Below are 14,184 nucleotides of genomic sequence, written 5' to 3'. Positions count from 1 at the left end.
CCTACTACAACCCAAGATAATGTGCACTTACCATAAGATTCTTGTTTTGCATTCAGTAAACCAACATTCACGTGGCATTTGAATGCCATGACAGGACAAAGTTTAAAGAGTAATCCTTCATTTTAGTTGTGTGTCCAGCTATCTTTGGAGTGCATGCCTTGAGCACTGCCAAGAGCTTACAGAGCAGCAAGATTGACAGCCCTGAAAGAAAGAGAGCCAACAAAATATTTACCCATTATATGAATATGGAGGGGGTGTTTTCTTCCAATAAAAATATCCCCTCTTCCAACATGAATCTTTCAGACTGGATTAGAAAGGGGCTTTCTTAGACATCTAAGCAAACAGCTGATCAACACTTGGTCGTCAGCCACAGTGCCCACTGCCAGACATACAAAAGGGTCCCTCACAGGCATATTTTGCTTTAGGTTCTTAACTGTCTCCCAAACTATTCCTTTTCTGGAGTAAAATGAGAAAGAATATCTCTCTCATAGATGAGAGAGAGCCATGTAGGGAAAAAGAACCTCACACAGCAAAGGTATCTTTGATGAAGGAAGGAAGGAAGGAAGGAAGGAAGGAGGGAGGGAGGGAGGGAGGAAAAGAAGGAAGGACATGGTACCATATGCATTTTTCTGTACCTAAGGTCTTAATCTTACTAGTTAAAGCTCTGGTGAGATAAACTAAGCAATGTCTTTTTCATCTCTTTTTAAAAGTAACTTAAACAAGTGTTGCACTTATTAAAAAATAATTAACAGTACTAAAATGTGGAAAGAAGTGAAGTCCCCCAAAACCTATTCTTTAGCTATTACCTCCAGTAACAATTTGCTGTGTATTCTTCCAGGCTTCTTTCCCAAGCATGTATAAGACATGTACATATTTTTAACAAAATGGGATCATATATTGCATCCTCTTCTGTAAGTCACTTTTCAAATTTAATTTTCTATTTTAGACATTTGTATGTCAGAATACACAGTAAATTTACCTCACTCCTTTAAACACTGAATAATATTGTATAAATCACTTAACCAATCCCATGTAGATGAAGCAGTATAATTATAAGGTCAAAAATATAGGCACTTCTTTCTTCTTAATAGATATTGTCAAATTTTTTCTAAAATATTACACCATCAACAACACTGACTTTGTTAATTTTCTTAATGCTTATGGTCTGGAGGAAATGCTTTTTAGTTGTTCTAATTTGTATTAATTTGACTATTAGTGAGGTTGAGCATCTCTTCTATTTATAAGCTATCTATACTTCTTCTGTGAATTGCTTTTTCATAGCCTTTGCCATTTTCAACTGGATTGTTCATTGCTTCTTACTGGTTTGTAGAAACTTAGGCGCTTCTTATGTTAATTGTTTTACTTATATATAGTGAATATTTTCTCCACCTTGATAATAGTTTTTTAATTGGGGTTATGTTACTTTTAGCTATATAGAAGAGATTTTCTGTCATTGCTATCAAATATATCATTCTAAAACATTATGACTTCTGGGTCATATGTCATGATTTAAAGTGCCTTGCCTAGGAGCACCTGGGTGGCTTAGTCAAGTTAAGCATTTGACTTCAGCTCAGGTCATGATCTCATAGTTTGTGAGTTCGAGCCCTGCATCGGGCTCTGTGCCGACAGCTCAGAGCCTGGAGACTGCTTCAGATTCAGTGTCTCCCTTTCTCTCTGCCTCTCCCCCCACCTCAAAAATAAATAAACATTAAAAAAACTTTTTTAAACTTTAAAAAATAAATAAATAAATTTAAAATGCCTTGCTCATTCCAACACAATAAAAAGTTTTTCTATATTTTTACTAGTACTTTGAAGATTTTCTTATGCTTAGATCTATAATCATTTCAACTTTACTTCTGTATGCAGTTCAAGCTAGAGATACAACTTTTTAAAACATTTTTTAACTTCTTAAATCTTAGTTTTCTTGTTTTTCAATTTTACCCAGTAACAGTCAGTTGTAAAACATAATTTGTTCACTAATCCATCCTATTGTCACTGATTTAAAATGACTCCTTTATCATCTACCAATTTGCCACTTACAAATAAAGGCTTTTAGAGCCAAGACTGAGGTTTTCAGAAGAGGAAGCAACTCTGCCTCAAGACTGCAAATAGCAACGCTGGCTGAGTTTCCAGCTTGCCTGGCCTACCCTGCAGAACTTGGACCCAAGTGTGCAACATCATCCCTTTATTTTATTCTGCTAATCTCTTGGTCGAATCCTGGGCTGGCGTCTTATTCTTTTAATTACTATGACCTTATAGTTTGTTTCACATCAAGGAGAGTAAGAATCTCTCCTATTACTCTTGTGCAAAAGTTCCTTGGCTCTTCTAGTGCCTTCCTTTTCCAGATTAACTTTAGAATCAAATCTGAAACATACACATTTTGCCTTAGAAGAATGCTTTCCCTCCATCTAGAGTCCACTTAGAAGGCATCTTCTGTGTGCTGGCCATGTTGGGTAGGGGCTCTGGCAATGATCCCAAGCATTAGAGAGCCCACAATCTGATGGATTACAGACTAATAAAGAGTGAATTTCTATGGTATAATGTAATGAGGGAAATAAAGGATGACCTGGATGCTCGAACAAGCTCTAACCCTAACACAGAGCTTCAGGAAAGGTTTCTACAGGAGGTGCTCTCTAAACCTCAACATAATAATTATAGGAGTTATCCAGAAAAAAAAATGGAAGGAAGGAGTAGATCAAGGAGGCAGAAGATCAAGAGAGTAGGTAAGAGAAGGTATGTTGAGCCAAAAGACCTGAAAAATGTCTAATGTGACTGAAACATGATAGATGATGCAAGGGGCCTAACACACTATATTAAGGAGTCTGGGTTTTTTCTGAAGACTGATGAGCTGCCTTCAAATGGGTTTTGAGCAAAAGAGAGTAAGGGAAATGTGTCAGAGACAATGAGTAATCCTTGAGTATCTAAGCATTCCCAGCCCAGTGGGGCACATCATGTTAGGCGGTGCCACATGACTAGTTCTGGCCAATGGGCTGTGTATGGAAGTGGTGTGTGACCTTCCATTCCAAAGCATTTAAAATCTTGCTTGACCCTCCCACACTGGTTGCCACAGCAACCTGGGAGCCCAGTCCTAAAATGGTGGCTTCCCAAGGTGGAAGCAGCCTGGGTCACCAAGCCACTCTTGCATGGGGACAGCTGTGCTGAAGAGTCGCCCAACCCACACTGGAATTATCACAGGGCAAGAAACAAATTTCTATACACAAGCCATGGAGATCTTGAGACTTAATTATTGCTACAGTACAACCTAGTGCTAACCTGACTAATAAAGTTAGTTAGTTTGGGTTAGTTGGTTCCAAACCCAATCCACCTTTTCAAAGCTCCACAAACCATTAAAAGTCCCTGTCCTCTATAGTTAAGAATACTCCTTCCTCCCTTGGGGAGAAAAAGATAACATGAACTCATGTCATTGCTATGCTTTCTCAGGGGTTTACAAATTACTTCACCGATGAGCTCTCTGCTCTACTGAACACAGGTGAGGTACTTCCTGCATAGGGGAATCTAATCTGTAATTTTCCTCTCTCCTTCTTCATGGTCCCACCTTCTCTCCTTATTTATTTGCTTCTTTGTTCTTTCAGCCCTGGCCTTTTTCCTATCTTTCTTCAGCAGTGAGATGGTCCTGGCTGATAACTCAAAGGCAGCCATATGGCACTATAGCCACACATGACGTCAGACAGGCTCCATAACATTGCTCCTCCTGCAGACAGAGAGACCTGAGTTCAAATCCTCCCTCTTCTTCTTCATATGAACTTTGATGGGTTTCTTAACTTCTCTGAGACATAATTTCCTGTTCTGCAAAATGAGGATGCTAATACTTCCTGAAAGTCTCTTGGAGATTATGGAAAATATAGAGTTCCCGGCACTGGGCCTTGGCCCACAGAGCATGAATTTCCTAAAAGTCTGTTTCTTTTTTTTCTCTTACCCTTTCTTCTGAGAGATAAACCAGCTCCATTTGGATCTTCCCAGTTTAATTCCATATTCATTTGTCTAGGTCTTTTGATGGGCAAAACCCCATACTTAAGTCTGTAGAGGATGCCAATGATCAGACAAACTAGGCATGGAGGCAAGATGTACTCATGGAGAAAAGTTAACAGCTATTAATAAAATTTGTAAATGCCCGGTGTTTAACATTAGACATAACCCTTAAAGAAATGCACAGAAGGAGAAAGGTGCCTAGGCTCCTGGGATTTAGGCTAATGACTCAGCACAAGAGGTGGAAGAAAGAAACTGGTCCTGCCTTCCTAATGGCCAGGACTCCCATGGCTCAGTCAGGCACCCTCTCTAGTTCATAATTGTCATGGGACTGACAATGGTCCCCACAATGACAGACGAAGAGAGATTTCTGGACAGGCTCTGTCCACTCAAAACAAATACCCCCTTAGGTACTATCAGTTGTCTCTGATCCAGGAAAATGAAACAAAGGTACTTTTGAATAAATGTGCCCACCCCACAAACAATTTTGGAAGGTCTGTTCTGTACAAGGCACAAGGGCACTTAACACAAAGTCTGTACTTGACATTGAAGGCGGGGACAGTGCCTGGTGCCACTTAGCTTACCCTGAACCTAACACCAGCACCAGACACACAAAGGGTATTTACAGAAGGTCAGAAGATTATCCCAGGGCCCCGTAAACACTGCCCACAGATGCTCTCAAACTTCTAACTGGGGCAGGGCCAGCTCCTTACTGAGATCAACACCTTCCTGCAGCTGTGGCCTGCACATACAATCTGTTTCAAGTCCAGAAAAGCTCCAGCCACCATTCCCAAAGAGGAATGTGAACTTTATCTGATCCTATCACATTAAATACAAAAAATATGCAAAGTTGCATATCAACATAACATATCCACTTGCCCAAGACTCTAATATCAAATGTCACATTCAAAGGCCCTGATAAAAGCAAAACAAGTCAATAGTGACTAGGTCAACATTTCTGCTTCTGCTTCTTTCCAAATCCTCTGGTACGTGGAAATTTAAAAGAATGGAAGGTTGATTGCTCCTCAGACTTTAAGGTAAACAAGCACCAAGAGTGTGACACAGCTGCCAAAACAAACAAACAAACAAACAAACAAGATCTTAGGATGGATTCATTAATAGAAGTACAGTGTCATGAACAGAGGAGTCAGCAAATCCCCAGATATGAACAACATAGGCCCTCCTCCACAATCAGAACTGGGGGGATCCCTTCAGGAGGTGACAGACTGGTAACCAGTGTCTTTCCTTTGAATCAGTGAGGACTTTCAAGCAGGAGACAATCAGACAGCTCAAACACAATGTCATCTTTAAATGTTGCAAGAACCAGTGTGAAGACAGCTAGATTTTACCATATAGTTCCAAAGGCAGTGTGAAGACCAACAGATAAAAGTGATGGGGACAGAATTTTCAACCAAATGTGAGGGAGAACTTTCAAAATGATTAAAGCCATTCAAAAACTGGAGCAATCTTCTGAGATGATGAACATCCTATCCCTGATATATTCACACAAACGTGTCTTTCCACTTTCTTGGCTGCGTGGGAATTTAGGGAGAACATGAGATTCTTTGGGCTTCAAGTCAGGTTTTATAGAAAGTGTCCCAAAGGACAGAGAGGTTAGGTTGGGTGGACTCAAATGACTGCATATAAGGTAACCAAATCTTGTTGCCTCCTCAGATATTTTCTCCTATGACAAAGGTTAAGAATTTCCCCAGGTCAGGTTTTGAATCACATCATTAATGTTTCCAATCCTTCTCCCCACCGGTGGGTCTTCTGCTCAGTGGCATCTGGGTGGCTCTCCCCGCTTCTCCCAGACACCAAAGTCACACCCACACTCTTGCTAAAAGCTGTGGACTATAAACTCATCATGTATAATGCAGAAAGGGAATCATTGATTTTGTTCTGATTAGTCATCATAATGCTTTTCTCTTATATGTACTTAATCACTGTGGTTTCTCTGAGAATGGAAAGCTTTCCTCTCTATAGAAGAATTTAAATAGCTCTCTAAACAGACACCAGCTGGGCAAACAGTGCAGAGAATTTCGGTGCAATGTGATGAGAGCAACCACACCCACAGCCAAGGCCAAGCAGCCTCTCCACATGGCGGCCAAATTACAGAGAGCTGCAGAGGGGCTCCTTCTGCTCCAACTGTAGGGCGCTTCCATTTCTTAAGAGAATGTTCCGTCCAGCTTTGTGGTTAGTCGCAAAGCCTGAAAATGATTAATGGACTAGAGGATCGGCCAGTGTTTCTCTTCCAGGACTAGAACGGGATGGAGCCGAGCAGCACCGGCACAAGCAGGAAATGATAATACAGCTGGTGGCCTGGCCTTGGGCCACCGTGACAGGCTTCCCTGTAGGCCCCATTGCTCAGCAGGCTCCCCTTCCCACCCTGCCTCTTGTCGGTAGGCCTGTCTCTTTGCACAGGGATAAGGCCTTCCGTGTCCGTGTCTGAAGGATGCTGGGAAAGTGTGCATCTTAAACAAGAAACACAGTAGGTGGCTTGCAACCCAGTGTGCTCTCCTCTGCTCTCTGCTCCAAATGAGAGTTCCCAGCAGCTGACAGGGTGTGTGCGCACCCACTGTTACAGAATGGTTTGGGGCAGGATGAGATGGGGTAGGAAAAAATGAATGAATGAGTGAATGACTTCTGTAAGACTGCAGACTGTTGAATAACCAGGTAGCAATCTTCCCTTAAGGAAAGTTCTAGCAGGGAGAGGTGGGGACATGTGGGTGTAAGAAGGGTCACAGCCTCCTCCTATTCTGGGAGAACCAGGGCTTGCAAAGCAAAGAGTTTCCTTAGAGCTGGAGCTGGAACCTGTATTTCTAACTAATGCACCCTAGGACATGGCAGCTGATGGAAGGGACAAAGAAGAAGAACATCTTTAATGCCAAGGCCCCCTGAGGTCTGAGGGTAGGCACAGCCAACCTCCCAGGGTAGGTACAGTGAACTCCAAAGCTTCTCCTTGGACACAGGACCACCCAGCTTCTTGTTCCATTGGAGGAAGTGTGGAGCCACATCTTCAATTTGTGTTTTTTCATTAAGTGGAGTCAAGCCCTTTTGGATCCTCAGATTTTGTGCATTGCCTTGGCTGGATAGGGTCTTTACATTGTGAATTCCAAATTACTAGACACAAACACACTTTTATTTCTTTGCAATCTGTCTTTATTCGACCTAGAGCACACTCGGTTGAGGCTGAGTCACATCCTAAAAGGGTACGCTGCCCCCAGCTGGTGCCAGGCTCAGGCTACCAAACTGGACCACATCAGTAAAGTTGGCTCCATCTGGCCCAAGTCTCCAGGCTGTTCAAATACAACTCCAGGTCGGTTCAAATACTGACCAGACTTTCAAATACAAGACTTGGTGAAAACAGCAGAACTATTCAACCCTGCCTGTAAACTGAAAACTAAATTATATGTATGTTCATTCTTCTTGGAGCTGAACTTGGACATTAGTTACATCCAAGTCTGAGGTCTGTAATCAGCAAGATGCTGATGTCAACAGGGGGTGTGTTCAGGACACTGTGGGTACAACAATGCACTCCCCCCCGCCTCCTTTGAAGAGTGAAAAAGGTGTCAGGCTCAGCAAGGGCAGGGTCCTGGAGCAGCCCGGGGAGGGAGCGAGGGAGGCAGGTGGAGGCTGTGTTATTGGTATAGACAAGCCCATCCCAGCAGAGAAGGTGTCTGCCTGGAGCACAGGTGATACTGTCCTATGGACACAGACACCACAGGTAGCCTCAGAAACGAGTTCCTGCTCTCGCGGGCAGGACCATGGGCCTAGGTCTCACAGAGCCCACCTCCCTGGCTTCTTTCCACGCTCTGTCTTCCCCTAACTTCCTCCTCTAGGAGCTTCCACAGAGAAGTAGCTGTGTTGTGGGCAGGTGTGGTAGCTCCTGGGCCCGAGTCCCATCCACAGACACAGGCAAGGAGGTCCCTCACTGCCCTGGAGCCAGTTTCCACTTGCTCTACCCTGACAGTGGCCCCATCACTCTGGTCTGGACCTCTCCTCACGGATTCTGCTCATCCTTCGTTGTGTTCTTGTTTCTGCGCGGCCCATACTGGGATGTCACTCTTTTTTTTCTTTTTCATGGACCTAACTTGGCCTCTTCCTAGGAACTGCCCCAATTCCCTCTGCATATTGATTGCATTACCTCTGTAGATTGTTTTTTGCAGAGCATGACTTCCCCTAGATTGAGAAATGCCCATAGCCCCTTTGAACAGAGGAACCCGGGTGAAACACAGAACTCTCTGTCTCTCTCTTCATCCTCCACACTCTGCAAGCCCATCTTCTGTTCTGAATGTCACAGCCAAGGAACCACTGGCAAGGGGCATTTCTCTTTGGGTTCCAAGCACGTGGAATCGTGAACACTATGACACACTCAGGAGGCCAAGTCAACAGAACCTGGTAATGGGATATGAACTATAGAGAGAATTCCTCAGTGACTCCCCAGCTTTGAACTTGGATGAGCAGGTAGATGGCAAATGATGGAAGACCAACCAGAAAAGGCATGGTTACATGTTTATGGTTAGATCCTCCCTCAAAGGTATCTGCTATCATTATCCCCTCACTTCATCATATACAGTGGTGTGATAGTAAATGTGTAACTACCCCGTCTCCAAAAATCAAATGTGTGTGTGTGTGTGTGTTCCTATATAAGTCTGTTATACATTTTTTATACAAAGGATGTATAGCACACAATTTACATATAATGATTAAATACATAATATCCCATAATATTCTGTGTTGTAAATCTGTACAGTTAATTGATTTTGTGCCGAATTTTGCCACATCTTCATAATTTTGGCCAACCAACAGCTGCAGTGGGGGAGCCAATGTAGTTCCAGGACAAATGCTGGTTAATATTTTTGTTTACATTAACAAGTAAGGAGAAAACAAAATGACAAACATATACGGTAGAGTATCACCTTTTCATCAATCACGTGAACACCTTCTTTGTTGAATCAGACAATAGTTTTCAAATAGTGGAAAACCATTTCCTCAATTCCTGTGCTATGCATGAGGTAACAGCCACAGACATGGCCAACTTTTAAGTTTAATCTGTTCATCATTATTAACATTTCGTCCACCATTTTGTTATGTTCACATGTGAATGTTGATACAGAATGATCAGGCCCTAGTTTGTAGTATTAGCCAATGTCTTTCATGTAAGTTATAGGTTCTGCCCTCATGTCCTATTTCAGACTACCAAGGTGACGTCACCAAACACAGTCTGAAAGAGATTTTAATAGCAGGCCAGCATATGAGATTTTCACTGCACAGATAGAATAGATATAAATAACCTCAAAAGCATAGATAATAGTAAAACCCAGTAAATTAATCAGGTGATGAGGTTGACATATTTATTACCATTGTCTTTAGTATAATTTTTCATTGTAAATTTATATAATTTAATTTTTAATGCTGGCTGCTCTTAACAACTGGCTTGCAAAGTTCCTAAAAATTTAATTATTGGGTCTCACAAGCCAGTTCAAATCAGCTCTTAACACACCATTGTATGAAAATGGGATCATGCTCTATGTAATCTTCAGGGAGCTGTTTTATCACATATCATGTTATTCTTGTCTTTAAACCCCAAGCACCATCCCACCCCCCTTCTTTGCTTACAGCTCTGTCACAGGATATAAGGCCTGAGAACAACCCTCAGAATCCCCTGCCAACAGGATTTCTATTCTATTACCAATGAGAGGTGGGTGGGAGGAAAAAGCGAATTTCATCTTCCTCAGACAGCGATGGTGGCAGAAAACACGGGCTCTGCAGAAGAGGAGTGGTTTCCTGAGACTTCCTGACCTGAGAGGGGCACCCTCACGCTTGGGTTTTGCCCCTCCCCCATCCCTTCTAACAAATTTGTAGGGCCTGATTTCCTCTATTCACTCCTTCCTGTTGGAAATATGTAGAATGGTTTCTGGTTTTAAGATTAGAAGACTGGGATTCATCCATGTTAGGGCATAGAGTCCAGTCCTGCCATTTTCATTGTGGTATAATATTTGACTCCAGGATGGTATCACCTAGGACTCTCCACAATTAGGCTCCATTTACACCCTGCTGGCCCAGCCCTTTGATGCTTTCAATACAGCCAGTGTACCAGATTATACTACCACAAGCAACATGACACTGTTCTGGTGCTACCCAAATGGCTCTCATGCTTACCCATTAGACTTGTCATTCCTTGCTCTTATCAGGACCATCTGCAGGTGATCCAGTGGGCCTTACTTTCTAGTCCCTCAACCTTGGCTTAATGTGCTCTCCTGTGTTGAAGGAGGGTTTTCTTATGGTAGAGAGACTGGTTCCTATGGGTCAGTAGAAGCCCACAGCTGCAGCATAAAAAAAAAAATCATATAATAAAAATGTAGTTCACCTTCTCACAGTAAATTAGTATTACATGTAAGTTTATAACAGTGAAACATAACTGGCAACAGTCCACATATGTTCACTAGTTGATCAAACTCAGCCACGACTTCTCTAGAGTGCTCCCTGTGCTCACACAGTCTGTGCTGAGATATGCAGAAATTAATTTATTGTTAGGAAGAAAAGGGAAAATGTTTCTCCCCTGTCTGTGGGCCCTATTCACCCTTCAAAACCCAGTTCAAATATCTCCTCATCCATGAAGACTTCTCAAACACTACCAATCTGAAATACCTTGCTTTATATCCTCTGTGCCTTATATATAATTCTTTATACTCTTGAGGGATGAGGTAATGTCTTCCCCCAAAGAAGAGATTTGCTTACCACTTATTGTTAAGAGCATTGGAATCCCCAAGTTGTGTTTCTCGGCTGTGATGCAAACCCCTTGCATGCTTAATATCTACCTGGGCCCCTTCATGTTGCCTTGTGGGTCTTAGGGGATAACAAGAACCCATCCCAACATGAAGCTCATTCCGTTTGCTGTGCCATGAATAACAAGTCCTGTGTCTCTGACCCAGGAGACTTGTGTCTTCTGCCCACATCCACAAAACAGTAAAAAGCTAATGTACTAGCTTGTAAGTAAAGTACAATCCCAGACCCTTCACAGATACTGGATTGAGTCTGTGTCTTTTCATCCTTACAGGCTCCAGAGTTGAGCACAGGACCTGATTAATATATGTCTGGATTTTAATCAAGTTGGATTAACTAAACCAAAGACAAGGAACTTTTCTTCTTCTGAGTACCATATAACCCAGTGTTTCTCAACCTTGGCATGATTGACATTTGGGGCTAAATCATTCTTCATTGTGGGGGACTGTCCTGTGCATTGTAGGATGTTTAGCAACATCCTTAGCCTCTACCCAGTTGATGCCAGCCACTCTCTAATAGTGGCAACCAACAATGTCTCCAGACATTGCCAACTAATTGTTCTTTGGGGAGGCAATATCACCCCCCCCCAAGAACCACTGGATTAGTCTATCGCAAGGATGTGGGTAACAGTTGGAAGAACAACCAAAAGGGCCATAATTAAATGATAATTTAGTATAGTCTGAAATTTTAACGCATTGGGGAGAGATATAAAATACTGCATCATCTATTGTATCTCAGTAAAACTGAGGGGAAAATATTGCACTCACCCGCTTTACACAGCTAACAGTAAACACAACTGTTGTTAGCACCTACGACATAGGTGTCACGGAGAGGCCATCAACTAGATCTCCCCTTGTATACCCTCCAACAATTCTGTGAAACAAGCATTTCACATTATAGGACTCTGAGGGATGGGCTGCATCAGTAGCTCACCCGAGTGGAATAGCTTAGATGTGAACACAGAGCTACGAATCTCCAACACTCTTGCTCTTAATTATTAACCATCCTCGTGTTATGATCCCGCAAAGAAAAGGGGAGTCAGTCTGGTGGTTGGAAGTCATGAAATGTGAAATCAAAGTCTATCTTAAGAAGAAAAAAAAATCAAACTCACATATGTGTCAATACCAGTCTCTTAAGGGTTAAAAATATACAACCCTTTAGATTTAAGTGGGCAAATAGGTGCCAAAATCTGTAGTAATATGTACTTTGATTCCTACATAAAAAATGTTAAAATACGGGACTTTGGTGTTGCTCTCTTTTTCTGCACCAAAACAATGCTAACCAGCCAGTCCAGAAAGGAGAAAAGTGCCAAAACTGTTTCAACAAGGCAAACCCCACCCAGAACTTTTGTGGAGTACCTTCTCCATCTGGTGGTAGGTTAAAGAATTGTCCCTAAAACACTTGAAGCCACCCAGTACTCTGAATGAGTGCCCAATTCACTCTCAACTGAGTCAGACACACGATGATGCTCCAAATTGATCAGATTTTGGTAATTTGGAGACAGAAAAAGTACTAATTACCTACGAATTACAAAGCTGAGTAACTCCTAAAGAAAAACACTATGTTAACTTTGTTTAAAACTTTCCTTGAGGGGCGCCTGGGTGGCTTAGTCGGTTAAGCGTCCGACTTTCGCTTGGGTCATGATCTCGCNAACTTTCCTTGAGAAGCTAACATTGTCAAGTGCCTACGTCCTTATTTAGGTTTGGTCCATTACAATGGATCTGGTCCATAAGAATGTATTCCCGACATCCTTAATCCTCAGAAATATCTTAATACACTCTAGTGTTTCATCTTGGAGGCAGAGAAAGATAGCAAGAAAGGAAGGGGGAAAGAAAAGGAATGGAAGAGTGAGGAAGTCTTTGCCATATTCTGTGGGGAACCCAAAACTTCATAATTCTATTAAAATACATATGTATATTTATCAAAGATTTAAAATTATGTAAGTGACCTTCTTACAGGAACCCTAAAAAATATCATCTAAAAAAATAAATGATGACTTCTCAACTAAAATAATAAATTTACCTAAAAGTGAAATTAATGTCCAATACTAAGATATACATGGATAACTTATGTTGATAAAAAAAATATCTTTGGGCACCTGGGTGGCTCAGTCATTTGAGCATCCAACTTCGGCTCAGGTCATGATCTCACAGTTCGTGGGTTCAAGCCCCATGTCAGGCTCTGTGCTAACAGCTCAGAGCCTGGAGCCTGCTTCAGATTTTGTGTCTGCCTCTCTCTCTGCCCCTCCTGTGCTTACTCTGCATGTGTCTCTCTCTCTCAAAAATCAATAAACATTAAAAAAAAATTTTTTAATTTTTTTAAAATTAACTGGGTGCTTCAGTCAGTTAAGCGTCCAATTCTTGATTTCATTTCAAGTCACGATCTCACAGTTCATGAGACTGAGCCCTGCATTGGGCTCTGCGCTGACAGCACAGAATCTGCTTAGCATTCTCTCTCCCCCTCTCTCTGTCCCTCATACCCCTCCCTCAAAATACATAAATATTTTTAAAAATATATCTTTCTCCAATTATTTTGTTTCTAATATAATCGCCTCATATCTCCATTCCTCAAATCTTTAAACTGTTCTCTTTCTCTTCACAGTAATATCACAGAAAAATCTGTAACACATTTTTATTAATCTGACAAATATTTTATTGAGCACCTACTACGTGCCAAGCATGAGGCTATAGCAAGGAACAGATATGTCCTTGCCCCCACAAGGCTTACACTCTAACAGGAGAATGGGCAATCCACAGGCCCTCTACAAAGTGTGAGACACCATCTTATTTAATTTTCACAGCTCTGGGTGGGGGGTCTCATTATCCCCATTTCACACATGAGGAAGCTGGGGCTCAGAGAGGTTGAGTGGTTTACCCAAAGACTCAGAGAATAAGTGGCAGAGGCAAGATTCAAAATCATGTATCTTCTCTAAAGCCCAGCTCTTAAGCCCTGTACCATCCAGCTACAGGTTTTCTTTTTTTTTCTTCTTAAGTTTATTTATTTATTTATTTTGAAATTGAGAGAGAGAGAGAGAGAGAGCTCAAGCAGGGGAGGGGCAGAGAGAGGAGAGAGAGAGAATCCCAAGCAGCCTCTGAGCTGTCAGCGCAGAGCCTAATGCGGGGCTCTAACTCATGAACCATGAGATCATGACCTGAGCCAAAATCAGAAATTGGACGCTTAACTGACTGAGCCACCAGGTGCCCCCAGCTACACATTTTCAAGAGCAAAGAAGGCAGCATGCACGGAGAGCTGGCATGTGTGGGGCATAATGCCAGGCCCTGGGGGGTTACAGAGAGACCTGGCCCTGACTCCTGGAACTGGAACAGCATCTGCCTGCAGGAGGCTTCCAGGCCCAAGGGCACACCCGTCCCCTCGCCAGCACTTGTCAAAAATAACAAATTCTCCTAAACT

The sequence above is a fragment of the Crocuta crocuta genome, unplaced genomic scaffold (genome assembly GCF_008692635.1).
Source record: "Crocuta crocuta isolate KB4526 unplaced genomic scaffold, BGI_CrCroc_1.0 scaffold84, whole genome shotgun sequence".
NCBI classification, from domain to species: Eukaryota; Metazoa; Chordata; class Mammalia; order Carnivora; family Hyaenidae; genus Crocuta; species Crocuta crocuta.
Note: the sequence above shows the minus strand (reverse complement) of the source record.